The following is a 16,126-nucleotide window of genomic DNA, read 5'->3' as shown; positions in this document are numbered from 1 at the left end:
TTCACAGGGGTCGCCTAAGACCATCGGAAAACACAAATATAATTACATATTGTTTTTGTGATTAATCACTATGCTTTAATTATGTTCAATTTGTAACAATGAAAATACATCCAGCATATCAGATATTTACATTACGATTCATAACAGTAGCAAAATTACAGTTATGAAGTAGCAACAAAAATAATTTTATGGTTGGGGGTCACCACAACATGAGGAACTGTATTAAAGGGTCGAGGCATTAGGAAGGTTGAGAACCACTGTTCTACATGGTCTTAGAGCTGGAAGAGGCTTAGAAGTCTTCTCTTCAACCCTCTCATCTCCCAGGTAATAAAAGAGAGGCCCGGGGAGTTAAAGTAAAGCATCTGAGGATATGAAAAGACAATCTTTATGGTGGGCTCTGAATACTTTGATGCTCTGAAGATTCTGATTCTATGAAAATGGAAGAATCAAGTGAAGGCATTGTCATTAGCACCATGAGATGTTTTGGCAGAAGGGTGTGGTTAGATATTTAGAATTTAGAATTGACAGATTGGTTCAAATTGTGTTTTGCCACTTAGTAGCTAAAAGTACTCTAAGTAATTTAATTTATTTCGGCCTGGATTTCCTCGTCTATAAAATGGGGAGAAGTAAATCTATCTCTAATGTCACTAAGACGAACCTACAGGTAAAGGGTTGAACACGGGGCTTAACATAAGTTCTCAATACATGACGGTTGTTGGTGCATCACGTCTGTTGGAATTCACTGCAGAATGAGTTTTCCCTATACATTTCTTTCAACTGTTTTGGGGGGTGTTTCAACATGTTTACAAAAAATGTCATGAAATTCATAAAAAGTAGGTTAGGGCTTCAGGAAAAACAAAGAAGGGAAGGCTGGTGGCCATCTGCACAATGTAGTCATGGTATCACTCAGACCCAGCTCTGCCATCGCAGCTGAAACCCAGGTCTCCTGACTCCAAACAGGCAAGCTTTCCCAATGCTCCACACACATGACTAACCTCAGCGCACACAGTAGTGTTTCGTTCCTAGGATGCACCCACTACGCAAGCCCTCTGTGATATCCAGCGAGGCAAAAGGCAAATCACCTAAGAGCGAGTTCACTAGCATGCTGGGTGGGAAGACAATGTGCTCTGCTTGGTCAGCATGGTCACACCATTTCTGAACAGTAGCTGTGAACCTGACAGTCACTAACACTCCTGCCTTTGCTTCTAACAGGGCCTATTTCCATGCCTCTCCAGATGACCTGATCCTGCTCAAGTCTCAGCAAAATGTCTCCACTATCTGCATACGCCCCCACTAAAAATAAATGGATACGATGACTTGAAACTCTTTTGATTCATCTGTGGGAAAATGAATCCAGCCTCTGCCAAAGGGTCTCCTAGCAGATTAGGGTGGTGCTTGCTGGGGCAGGGTGGCTCCACCCTCTCTGTAAGGAACAAGGCAGGGGTCCCTTGGGAAGCTATGCATGTATTGGGTGGGGTGGGCACTGAGGGCTTGCTGAGCAAGGACTGAGGGAGATTACTGGGTGCTTTGGCTATGAATTGGAAAGCTCAAGAAACTGGGATCAAATGACTTATGCTATAAAAGTAATATTACCAAGAGCAAACATGCTCTACCGGTTATTCCCGGTTAGACAGTAACCTAAGCACTTTACATATGTTATCTCATTAAATACAAGATGAAAGTCAATGTTCCAAAAATTCAAGCCCGGATTTGGTGCAGTGGGAAAAAATGCACTGAGCCACAGCTCCCAGACTGACAGGGGAGTCAAAAAGAGGGGTGCAGGACTAAGCAAAAGGACACCTGACTCCTCAATTCTGCCACTAAATGGTTCTAGGGTCAGATACTTGTCTTGTAAAATTTCATCATTGGCAAGTCAGGAAATATCCATTTGGAAAAATAGCCCTTAGGTGGATGCTGGGACTCTGAAGCCTCATAGATCTGGAGCATGTGGGGAGACCTCACATCCCTCTGGGCATTTGCATCACCTCCCTCTCTTTCTCCTTCTAGCTTTCCCTCTCTCTTTTTAAAAGAAATCAGATGTGCATTCAAGTCTTTAAAAAAAGAGAAAATTTACTCACTAATCTGTGTGTTTCTGTATAAAATAGAAGTAGAAATTCATCTAAATGAATAATTCAGAGTGGTTTACAGAAACCATGCCATCCCAGAAAAGTAAATTCAATTCATCTTAATTTCCCCAAAGTATCACCATATTAAATGCTAGTATAAATACATGTCAACAGGAAAATTACTAATGTTTTATATCTGAACAGATGTTTGAATGATTAATAAACCATGCCCTTGTCATGACAAAACAAAGACAATTCAGCAAAGTGTGTAGGTTTGATATTCCTGTAGTTAACTTTTTTCCACAATATAATATACTCATCCTTGTCCCTATTTCATCGGCATTGAGTAGCCCAGTTCAGACTTTTTCCTTGTTTCCAATATTATCTTTAATAATCTCCTGATACTGCAATAAATAATGTCAAAGATGAATAATGAAAATGTACATTTCAATGTGCTATAATTACAATTCTAAAACACTGAAGTGCAATAATTAAGGGCTTGTTCTTTGGCAATTATACACATAAATAGAATTTCCTTTGGCTTTGGGGCACATTCTGTTGTAACAGTACTGCTGCCAGAAATGCAAACAGCTGAAAGAACAAACACAGATTTACCTACTGTTCTATAAATAAGGTCAAACTGTGCAGCTGGCGGGGGAAACACAGCCCATAAGTTTGGTACCGCCGTTCACGTGGTGCATTTATATGATTGACCTGTATAAGTGTATGCTGTTTTTACTGTTGACACTTTTATAAATATAAAGAACGCTCTGAATAAATCTGGCTATATATCTCTTTGTATCAAAATGAAACACTCCACTGTTGTGAAATCTGGCAGTTAATAAAAATAGCCTACTTTTTATTAGATTCTTCCAACTATGGGAATACAATAGTTTAATACTAACTAAGCATGCTTCACAAGGTAAACTCTTTAAAAGTACAACTGTATATACTATAAAATGTATAAAACAAACAATAGCTTTGTTCCTTATCCCCAAACAAGAGTTGTCTTTATTTTGTAAGTACTATTTCCAAATGATTTATATATATATATATATATATATATATATATATATATATATATATATATATAAAATATATATATAAATATAAAATATATATAAATATAAATATATATATATATATATATATATATATATATATATATAAAATAATGCCAATCACCTAATATGGAAGGCTCTGGATGGTAACTGTGAATGCCCCGTGGGAATGGAGAGAGAAAGCCGGTTCTGAACACCTTCCTGAATCTTTTAACTGTGGGATAGCTATAAATTTAAATTGCATAACTCTCACAAGACTTAAGGTAGTATTGTCATAACAGTGCAATAAGTTAAATTTGTCCTTTCAGCAGGTTTACATAACCATCTTCGTGTGAAAACAAAACAAACTACAACAAAATGACCCAAAGCAAGAAGAATCTGGAGAAGCATATATCAGGATTAAGAAACCCAGCAAATGGAAGGCTGCTGATTGATCAGAGAGGGAGGAGGTGGTCAGCAGATGGCGGAATGTTATGCAAGCCAGGGAAGAGGCTGAGTCAGAAGTGAGAGTGGCCAGGGAGAGCCCAGACAGACAAAAGGTCCATTGGCTCCAGTGGAGGTCCTCTCAGGCCATGACTGCCTCTATGTCAGCTTCTCTTCTCTGCTCTTCTCCAACCTGAAACTAACCAGCCATTTATTGAAACTGACTGGTTGCTCTGGCATCCTATTAAGGTTCCCTTTTAGTTTCAGGAATCTGGGAATCTTAGCCTTGATGCCCCTCTTACCCCCGTTTTCTAAAACCTACCCTTCCTCCTACTGCATCATCAGGTTCAATGAAAATAATCTCGAACTGTGGCAAAATACACTGAAATTCCTCAAATTCATTTAGGGAGGCATCTTACCTAAATGCAACTAAAAGTGGAAGCCAAGGTGGTTTGTTGAAACCACTGTCCGGTTTCTTTTAGGATATGCCTGATTTCTTGCAGGCTCAGGCAGGGAGGTCACAGATTTCTGGAACCACAGAGCAGCCCCAGACTTCTTTCCTTCAGCATCAGACCTCTTCTTTGGTACTCATACTTAGCACCCTGATTTAGAGCCCTTTTATGGTTCATTGAAACTTTCTCTCTCTCCCTCAAAAACCTTTTGAGAACTGGCGTGGCCAGGCCAGTCTGGAAGCACAGGGTAGTCTGCTGGACTTGGAGGGCACACTGATGATTAGCAGTCTTAGTACACGCTGGAGAGTTTCTTCATCGCTCGGGCTTGAAAGAGATTTCCTTTCCCACAGAGTTAGCATGGACTCTGCAGCCTATTGCTGGGCTCTGAGGACCAGCTCCTGACTCACTTTCTGTGCCTCAGTTCCCCATTCACAAGGCCAGAAGATAATAACAGTACCTCACAAACTCTGTAAAGCAAGACCTAAAGAATACATGTAAAGCACTTAGAACAGGACCAGAGCAGACACTCAACAAATATTAACCCATACAGAACTGAGCAAAAAATTCCTGTTTTCAACCCTTTGCATAGGAATAACACAAACTATGCAAAGGTCTAGGTTTGATTTATAAAAACTGTAAATGCACATTTCATTTTAGATGACCAAACCCATATCCCAATTTTCAAATGTGACTCGGGCCTTTTCTAGTTTTCCTTGGGCCAACAAACAAAACATAAGCAAGTGTCTGACAGGTGTGCTCACACCTCGACACTTTTCAGGGTTTGATGGGCCTTCAGAAGAGCAGGCATTTTCCTTATCAGGAAGTCACCACCCCCTATCCTTTGCTGATTACAGACTCAAGAAATGTGGCAACAAACCTCTGTCCTGAGAGATTTCAGGAGAACACATCAGGGAAGGTTATTTTTCCCTAGGGCGATAGAGTTGAAAAGGTGAACAAATATTTGGTCTATTAGGAAAAGTACATAAAAAGAATTCTATCTGCTTAATCGAGGGGAGTATGTTTTTATTCTTAGGTGTCTGTATAATTACTCAATTCTCCCCTTGGCTTTGGAGAGTGCACATGAAAGTCAACACTCTTGGTCAATAATTAGCTTCCTTTTAAAGATGAAAACCCTTCATAGTGACAGAAATCAAACCAAAGGACACCAGACTGGAACTGAGACCAGAAACTGGAACTTGACGAGGAGATACATATTTTATTTACATTCGTTTTCAACTACAGGTAGGATGGATTAATTTGTGAAAGGAGCGAAATGTCTTTGTTGAAACTTAACATCCATCAGTTAAAAACATCAGTAAAAAATTAGTATCTTCGTTCCTTTTTAATCTAAAAGCATTAAAACAAGAGTCTTGATCAAAGTCACTAGTTTCTTATCAGCTAGAATTTATCTGTGCTATGTACTTTCAATGCTTCAGTAGAACTCAATTTGTGCATTTCTTGAGGTAATTCTTACAGACAAAATCAAGAATCCTTATAAATCACAAAAGGACCCTCCTTCCCCTTGTTTTCTAACAATAATGAGTTCACTTTCTTCTTTATGTTGTTTTATTTCTGGCAAATGTACCAGTTAAATGTTTGCTTTAACAAAACTTTGTGTTGTCTGTTTATATCATAACTTTATATATTCCACTTATAGCAAGTGCAACCTACCACTAAAGCCTATTTTGTTCCTCAAAGTGTGAGAATAATATCTAAGTGTGAGAGCTTTTCTCACACTTCGATGCTATTCTCACATTTGTAACGTCAGAGACTTGTATTTCCACATTTAAAAGACTTAAATAAAACCTACCACCAAACCCTAATACCATGTCACTACAAATGCCAGCACATCTCTACCTGCAAGGGGTTCGCCTGGCACCAGGAAAGCAGAAAGCAGGACTAGTAGAACCGAACCATGGGTGGTGAACTGAGAGAGACAGTTGAAAGTGATAAACGGGCCCATTAGAAAATCTAGGAGATGCCAAGCACCACGAGGAGCCAAACCTGACACATCATTTCAGATTAAATAAGAAAGACAACCAAAACATGCCCCACTATGATCTCGACCTAACGAGCCAGCTCTCTGGCAGTTCTGTCTGAAAGATTAGTACAATCGACAACCCCTAGTTGGCTATCTAAGTTGGGTGAAGAAGTGAAATCTTTTGTGAGGGGCAGGGGGATAAATAGCTTCTGACTCCTCAAGTTCCAGAAAAAAAGGGGAAAGATCTCTACACTGCACTATTCTTAAAAGGCTGTGGAATGTTTCTTGGCCATACAAGCTCAGAATCTGGGGCTGTCATTATCATCCCTACTCTCCCCACAATGATTTGCCCACAAAACCATTTGGAGAATTTATACTTTTCCTAATTATTATTTTCCCATATACTAGTCCCCCCATTTTCTTTCTTAAAGGTGAAGTGATGCCTATGGGCACTGTTAACCAGCTGTTACACTTGACCCTAGAGATGGTCCCATTTTAGTGGTGACGTTCACAGTGGAGTAACTTTGTAACTAGTATCTAATGTTTGAGATTTAATCTACAGTTATTGACAATCCTAACAAAATCATTGTTGTTGTTTTTTTAATTAAAGAAAAAATAAAGAATACAATAGATTTAAATGAGACAAAACAGAATGGGTACCTTGTCACCACAAGACAAAACTGGGGCAAAATATATTTTATTGCTTATAAACAAACAATACATGAACACAGTAAAAAAAAGTTCTAACAATTTATTTGGAACAAAAAGAAAACATTCCCATTTATAATAGTATCAAAAACAATAAAATACTTAGGAGTAAATTTAACCAAGAAGGTGAAAGATCTCTACACTGAAAACTACAAGATATAGGTGAAAGAAAATGAAGAAAACACAAATAAGTGAAAAGGTATTCTGTGTTCATGGATTGAAAGAATTACTGTTGTTTAAATGTCCATACTACCCAAAGCCATCTATAGATTCAGTACAATCCCCATCAAGATTCCAAAGGCATTTCTCACGGAAGTAAAAAAAAAAAAAATAAAATCCTAAAATGTATATGTGACCACAAAAGATGCTGAATAGCCAAAGCAATCTGAGAAAGAACTACGAAGCCGGAGGCATCACATTCCCTGATTTCAAGCTATATTATAAAGCTATAGCAACAAAAATCAAATGATACTGGAATGAAAACAGACACATAGTCCAATGGAACAGAATTAGGAGAACAGAAATAAACCCATGCATATACGATCAACTAATATTTGACAAGGAAGCCAATAATACTCCATGGAAAAAACACAGTCTCTTCAATAAATGGTACTAAGAAAATTGGATGTTTACGTGTAAAAGAATGAAACTACTTCCCTATCTTACACCACTCAAAAATTAACTCAAAATGTATTAACGACTTCCATGTAATACCCCAAACCATAGAACTCCTGGAAGAAAACATAAGAAAAAACCTCCTTGATGTGGGTCTTGGCAATGATTTTCTTGGATATGACACCTAAAGCACAAGCAATAAAATAAACAAGTAAGCATCAAACTAAAATGCTTCTGCACAGCAAAAGAAACAATCAGCAAAATGAAAAAACAACCCATGCAAAAGAAAATTCGAAAACAATATATCTGATAAGTAGTTAATATCCAAAATATATAAAGAACTCATATAACTCAATAGCAAAAAAAAAAAATCCAATTTAAAAATAGGCAAAGAATCTGTATAGACATTTTTTTCCAGAAGAAGTTATAAGAACAGCCAACAGGTACTAGAAGAGGTGCTCAATATCACCAATCATCAGAGAAGTGCAAATTAAAACCACAATGAAATATCACCTCACAGCTGTTAGAATGGTGATAATCAAAAAGATACAACAAATGCAGATGAGGATGTGAAGAAAAGGAAACCCCTGTGCACTGCTGATGTGGTTATAAATGGTGCGGCCATTATGGAAACACTATGGAGGTTCCTAAAAAATTAAAAATAGAACTATCATGTGGTCCAGCAGTTCTATTTCAGGGAATATATCTGAAGGAAACAGAAACACTATATGGAAGAGATATGTGCATTTCTTGTTCATAGCAGTGTTATTTCTGTCAGCCAAGACAAAGAATCAACCTAAGTGTCTGTTGATAAATGAATGGATAAAGAAGTTGTGCATATATACAATAAAGATTTTTTCAGCCATAATAAAAGGAAAAGGAAATCCTGCCATTTTCTACAACATAGATGGTATTATGCTAAGTGAAATAAGTCAGACAGAGAAAGATAAATACTGTATGATCTCACTTACATGTGGAATCTAAAAACAAACAAAAACTCATAAAAAAATATCAGATTTGTGGTTACCAGAGGTGGGGAGAAAGGCAGGAAGAGGAATAGGATGAAGGCAGTCAGACAGTACAAATTTCAGTTATAAGATAAGTAAGTCCTAGGGATGTACTGCACAACAGGATGACTATCATTAACACTACTATGTAACATTTAAAAGTTAAGAGGGCAGATCCTAAGAGTTCTCATCACAAGGAAGAAAAACATTTTTTTCTTTTTATTTTGTGTCTCTATGAGATGATGGTGTTGAGTAATTGTGGTAATCATTTCACAGTATTGTAAGTCAAGTCATTATGCTGTTCACCTTAAACTTACACAGTGATGTACTTCAATTAAATCTCAATAAAACTGAACAAAATAAATAAGACGATTCATTCGAGCAGCAAAAAGGGCAGTTCTCCAGATTAAAGTGTTTCAATTAATATGTAGTTCAGAGACACCAGGATTGATGAGCCAACCGAAGACAGGCATTAAGGATGGTGATCATCATAATAATGGCAATTATAACACAATGCCATTGTACATAAATCACCCGAAACTCTGTTCACAGTGCTTCATGTTCAGGATCTTCTCTCTCCCTAAAGTTTACACTCTTAAAATGCTCGGAAGTATGATGTTTGTATTAAGTCCAATATCAAGAATGGCCTCAGCTTTGCATGACATTTCCTGGATTTGCCACGTTGTCATCCACCCATCCCTAGAAGGCACAGTTTAGCATCCAGTGACCAGAGACTAAAGCTAACAGCAGTCCAAAGAGGAGGCGCACATATCTCTCCAGACCCAAATAAACACGGGCAACATTTCCCAATATAAATAAAAAGATTCCAAAGAAATCTAGGCACCTTTACTCTAATACTGCCTTCTGGATACCACAAACTGACGTGTTTTATTTCTCTCCAGGCTCTCCAGCACTCATTTCATCCGCAGCGTACACAACACAGGAAATCTCAGCAACAGCAGTCACCAGTCCCCGGTCTAACTTCCAAAACTGTTCTCTCGAGAGAGAGAGGCAGTCCAAACCTGAAGACTGAGGTTCAGCTCCCTTCTGTATTTTTGAATATTAATTTTCTTAAAGAAACCGACCTTGAGCTCTTTCTGGCAAAGTTAATAACACACGTGTTCTCCTTTGTAAAAAGCCCCCTTTTCCTGGCAGTGTGTGCAGGCAGCCTGGTGCAGCCTGCAGTAGAAGGAGGCATCAGCCTGCAGTCGTGAATGAGGGAGCTTGTTCAGTGTGCAGGGCCTTTCCAAGGGCAGACACTCTCCTGAGCTACAAGGAGCACCTCCTCTCCCTGCTCAGAACAGAGCTGAGCACAGTGAGCATTTTTTAATTTAAAACGTGTGCTTAGATGAGTGCCACTCTTGCTGAACAATCAATTTGCATCACGTTAAATTAACACAGTAATGAACAGCTATCAAATTACACTTTTCATACATTAAATTTAATGATAAAATAATAGGTAGTAACAGGTTACAATTCTGACAAATATCACACAATCAATAAATCCACTTGACAATAATGAAGAACTTTAAACATCCCATTTCCTGGGCAACAATCTTGAAAGAGGAGCATATAAACTGGAAAGTTACTGTCCAGCAGGGCACCATAATTAGCCTGGAAGCAGAAATACAAGGGGCAGTTAACCTGAAGCATATGGTCATAACGAACTTTTCCGTACTTTATTTATGTTGAGTCACTTGGAGGAATTTAATACAGTAACACCTCTATTTTGACATGCTGTTTTCATAGTGTTCATTTTTATGGTAAAAAATGCTAACTCGCCTGCTTGGAAGAAGACCAGAACAAAGGTGGTAATTATTGGTAATCCAAGAAAGTGAGAAACATATGTATTTGATTCTTAAGACTCATTTGAGTTTTTAAATTAAACAAGATTTATTTTTATTCAATTTTTTTTTCTAATTATCTATGTGCATGAGACATTTTTTTAAAAAAAGAAGTCCTTAAAAAAAGTGACTCACATAGACGTGGGCTGGAGCTAGCTGGTTCCCTGTATGCTGAATGATGTATGAGCAAAAATATTCAGAGAGCAGACTTCACAGGGTGTGAAAACTTACTGCTTCAGGTTGGCTGTCATTGTTCCCCCAGGGCAAAGAAGACCACTCTAAAAATGCTCCAATTGCAGCAGTTGCCTGTTCTAAGCACAGATTTTTGGAAATCCTTTGCAAAATGTGTGAGCTTTTATAGCACAAGAAATCCAAGTCCCTTCATGCCTCAAAATCAAACTAGTACCACAGCAAAAGCTTGGGAGCACAGACAGAGGAGCTCCTGGGAGAGGAGGGGAGGGTCTTGCTCTGCAGCCTAGGCTGTCTATGGCACTGTTGTGTAGCTCTGATGTGAAGAGGTACTATTAGGGGGAAATTTTTCTAAGTAAAAGAATCTGCAAATGATAGGCTAAACGAAGTTAAAAACTATTTTAATTGCAAATTCTCGGTCTTGAATATGCTAATGTGCACTTGGAAGCAAGGAAGGGAAGGGGAGACATAGTAGGTAGGCTTTTCCCTAACTAAACTGACCAAGGAACTATTTCCCATAGAATAACTGTAACACCCTCACCCACCACCAGTGTTCCAAGGAATTCAGTTTGGGTAACATTTTTGCCTGAAAAGACCCAACGTCTTTTTTGCTTTCTTAAAAAACTAAAACAAACATACCAACAAAAATGAATAAAGGAATAAAAAAATGTATTGCATGAAGTCAGACTAGGACAAAAAGGAAGAGGATCTTGGCATGTCCACAGACAGATGAGTTAATAGAAAGCTTTTTGGTTTGCAGGCGAGAAAATGTGACCAAGTGAACCCAGGGGCCAGCTCAGCTAGGAGCATGACAGTGACCTTCTGGCTTTGAGGGACTCCATCTCGCTGGGGGAGCAGAGCAAGTTGGAGGAACCCAAGAGCTTGATTCTTCAGCGAGACAATCTCCTGCTCACCAATTTCTTGAAGAAACCCAGAAACTCTCCCACAGGACAACACACACCTGCTGTCCTGCCTGGGTGGCTGCCAGGAGGGTCAAGTGGGACAGAGGAGCCTAATATCTGATGGGGAAAAAAGAACCTAAAAAAAGAAAAGATGCTCCCCCTAAGGCTTTAGATTTTGTTTTCCCCAAATCCTAGCCTCTTTTCCTAGGTTTTCTTTCCAAATAGAGTTTAAAAAATTGGACGGAAAGGAATTGTTACCTGATTGAAAGTTTCTCTCACACGAGGAACGTTCTGCGAGGTGCTGGAGGACCCCGCCTGGCACTTCGCAGACTTCATTTGCACATTCTCAGTTGTACTGCTATAAATGTAACCACCGGGATGCATACACATCCACAGTACACTGAATGTACAATGTCGAACTTATTTTTCAGGAGAGAAAATGTCTCCTCAACATGTCGATTGTTTCATTTTACCGGTGTCTGCTCACTTCCAAAAATACGAAGACAGAAGAAGAAACCTTGGTTCTGATTTCACTCCGTTCATGTCTAGGCAGAAGGCCAAGCACAGTGCCTAAAATTCTCTCAAGGCCGCTGGGTACAGGGGCTGCGCCAGTAAGTTAGGAATTATGTTGCATGAGAAGGTGTGCCTGATTGATAAACGCCTGTCAAAATTCTACTCATCCTAAAGACCCATTTTAAATGTCATCTCTTTCAATATCTATTCTATGATGTTTCCACCCAGATGTGAGCTCTTCCTCACACTTGAATGGTTCCCTGCTAGAATTCCAGAAAATACTGTGAGAGTGTGAAGTTAATTAGACAAGGAGACCATTAGACTGGAGTGAATCTAGTGCAATGGTGGCCTAGGTAAGCAAGCCAAAATCTAACCTGTAAATGCCTCAAGGTCTGAGGTCAAAACACTGGAAACAACCAATCACAAACAGCCAAGTAGCCTTTGAACGTGAGCCAGTAGATAATTTCCTTTCTGTGCTTCCACACTTTCTGTACGTAAGTCTTTCCGCTGAGCTGCTTGCTGTTGGTGCAGTGCTCCTAATCATCGTCCGTTTGGCGATGCTAGGTTCAAATCGGTTTTAGCTCAAATAAACCCTTAAAATGTTGAATATGCCTCAGTTTACCTTTTAAGAATAGAAAGCAATGTAACCAGGAAAGATAAGTTCAAACGCTGGACAGAAGAGTTGAACCCACTCATATATGGACAAATATTTTTGACAAAGGAGACGAAAACATACAGTGGAGAAAGGCAAGTCTCTGATCACCGGTGTGGGGAAAACTACAAGGCCACATACAAAAGAATGAAACTAGACTGTTATGACACCATACACAAACATTAACTCAAAATAAATTAAAGGCTTGAATATAAGACCTGAACCAATAGAGGCTTTTGTGAACTTGACTCCAAAGGCAAGGGAAGTAAAAGCAAAAATAAATAAATAAGACTACATCAAGTATGACTTCTGAACAGCAAAAGAAACCATCAACAAAACAAAAGGCAACCATCTGAATGGGATATCTGTCAACAATACCTCCCATAAGGGGCCAATATCCAAAATAGATAAAGGACTCAAAAAACTCAACAACAACAACAAAAATCCAAATAATCAGATTAAAAAATGGGCAAAGGATTTACATAAAAATTTTTCCAAGGAAGACATACAGATGGCCAACAGATATATGAAAAGATATTCCATATCAGTAGTTATTAGGGGAATGCAAATCAAAACCATGAGATACCACATCACACCTGCCAAAAAGGCTATTATCAACAAGTGTTGCAGATAATGTGGAGAAACGTGAACCTTTGTGCACTGTTAAGTAGGAATGTAAATGGTGCAGCCATTATTAAAAACAGTATGGAGGTTCCTCAAAATATTAAGAACAGAGCTACTGTACGACCCAGCAATCCCAATTCAGGGTATCTTCCCCCAAGTTTTGAAAACATTTTTTCATAAAGATATATTTTTCATAAAGATATATGTATTCACTGCAGCATTAGTCACAATAGCCAAGACATGGAAACAACCTGAGTGTCCTTCAATGAATGACTGATACATACATATGATGGAATACTACTCATCCATAAAAAATGATGAAATATTGCTATTTGCGACAACCCAGATGGGTCTTGAGAGTATTATGCTAAGTCAGGTGGAAAAGGACAAGAACTATAGGATTTCTCTCATATGTGGGATATAAAACAAAGAGCAACAAACAGACAAGGATCATAGATGCAAACATAAGAAGGGAAAGAAGGTTATGGGGATGGGAAGGATGAAGGGATGAAAAGGGATCATAAGGTGGTGAAAAAAAGTGACGTTGGGTGTGAGCACACAGAGTATAGATATGTAATGTTTTAAAAATGTACACCTAAGATTTATACAATGTCATCATCAACTAGCATCACCCCAATAAATTTAGTTTAAAACAGTGGTCCAACCCATTGGAGAGGAGCTGGTGAGATAGGGAACCCCAAGGAGAACCTGAAATCTTTGTCAGGAGTAGTCAATGTGGGCCAGGGGTAGGGGACCAGGAAACCAAGAGCAGGGACACAGGGGCTCAGCTCTGGGCAGTGTTACCAGGAGTTACCAGTCCTTTGGCTTTGACTCTGGTATTCTAGGGGGATAAGGGAAGAGGAAACTACTGAATATTCATATTGAGGAATATTTTTAGTCTTGGGTTTTTGACAGTGAGCTGCCAGCACAAAATACACCAAATAACTTGCTAACTCCCTCAAACCAAATAAATAAATGAAAAGAGAAGCTGATGAAAACCTTGACAAGCAGCTTGTCAAAAAAAAAAAAGCTCTTTTTCACACAAGAAACCTCCTCTCAGAACCCCAAATCCTACGGACTTCCATCCTATTTGCTGTATCCTTATCTGTTAGTATCACAGTGGAAAAGTGTAGATTGGACTCCCCCACACAAATACTTTGTAGTTTTATCGCCAAAAACTGCTCAAGGAGTCTTTTTATTTTTATTGATTTCAGAGAGGAAAGGAGAGGCAGAGAGAGATAGAAACATCAATGATGAGAGAGAGTCATTGATTGGCTGCCTTTCCACACACCCCACACTGGGGATCGAGCCCTCAATCCGGGCATGTACCCCGACCAGGAATGGAACTGTAACCTCCTGGTTCATAGGTCGACGCTCAACCACTGAGCCATTCCGGCTGGGCAAGGAGTCATATTTAAAAAGGCTATACTTAGAAAGGGGCACATATTGCCTTCTGGGGTGGAAGCAAAGTTCATAGATTTCTCTTATGCACAATGTTCTTCTGTATATGTTATCAGAAATACATTTTCATGACCAGTTAAGTTTGGAATCAATGCAGAATTTGGAATGAAGACTTTATCGGGACAGTTAGTGGCTGGAACAGTTTTAAGTCAATGCACATATTATTATATAAAAATCCTATGCCCTGTTATATGGTCTCACACAATTACTCAGGACTAGCAGCAAGAGAACCAGAGAGAAATATATATATATGCAGCAAAATGATCCAATTCAATCCCACTGTCCAGCATGAGAAATAGGAAAGAAGAAACCTGAAAAAAAAGGCTTTTTTTTTTAAATTTTAGAAATCTATTGGAGGAGTAACCTCAATAAGACTTTGTAAAGGATCCAGCCCTTCAAAGATGTCAAACTGCTGAGACTGAATGAGATGGTATCAGGGCTTGATTTTATAAGCATAAAACTGACTCTACCCAGAACAGCCAGAGTTAGAAATGGGGAGTGTGGCTCCACTGGACACACAAAGGCGCTGGAAGCCTGCCTGATAGGTCATCACCTGCTCCTGGGGTTTAAGTATTGTCAGATCGCCCCCCAAAATAAACACAAACAGGTCACTTGTGGAAAACATAGAAAGAAGCCATCATCACCAATTTGGACTTGAGCTTGGATTGGCCAGACAATTCCTTAACAAAGGTTTGCTTTGGTGGGAGGAGAGTGACAGAGTCCTGGTGCCCAGCCTGTGAGTGCCACCAGGTGGATCCTGAGCTAAGTGGGGAAGGGGCAGGAGGCTAAGGTATGGGAGGGCCTCCAAATAAAGTATAAATGGGGGCACACAGGGTAACTGACATTTACCCTCCTCACATTTTGCCACAGGATAACAGTGCGAATATATAAGGATTCATAATTTCAGAGTGCACACAACATAGACTAATTTATAAAGGCTTTTTGTTACCCTAAAGATCTCCACGGTTTCTCTATGGCTTCCCAGTGTGCCAGTTGAATTCCACAACTCCCCGCCTTCATAGCACTTGCAGGCACATTTCTCAGCTCCCTAGCACTTCTTCATTCCTTGGGAACACAGGCCGACCTTGTTTAGTTGTTTGTTTCTTTTTTAAATATATTTTTATTGACTTCAGAGAGGAAGGGAGAAGGAGAGAGAGATAGAAACATCAATGATAAGAGAAAATCACTGTTCGTCTGCCTCCTGTACACCCCACACTGGGAATCGAGCCTGCAACCAGGGCATGTACCCTGACTGGGAATGAAACTGTAACCTTCTGGTTCATAGGTCAATGCTCAACCACTGAGCCATGCCAGCTAGGCCATACCTTGTTTTATTGCACTTCACCGATAACCCAACTGGATATTAAATTGAAGGCAAGACCTCACCAACAAAAAGATGATGACTTTATTGTGATACTCTACTGCAGTGGTCTGGACTGAATGCACAAAAAATGTACGTTATCCTCTCCAACGATCTCCCTTTTTCAGCTTGAACAGGACAGGTCCAACTTAGACAGTTAATAACTGTAACTTATCAAATACTTTCCTCTAAAAACATATTTAGGGAACCACTGTAAAAGACAATGTAATAAGCTGTTCCATGCCAATTCACATGAAAATACTTAAAT

The sequence above is a fragment of the Myotis lucifugus genome, unplaced genomic scaffold (assembly GCF_000147115.1).
Source record: "Myotis lucifugus unplaced genomic scaffold, Myoluc2.0 scaffold_204, whole genome shotgun sequence".
In the NCBI taxonomy this organism is placed as follows: domain Eukaryota; kingdom Metazoa; phylum Chordata; class Mammalia; order Chiroptera; family Vespertilionidae; genus Myotis; species Myotis lucifugus.
Note: the sequence above shows the minus strand (reverse complement) of the source record.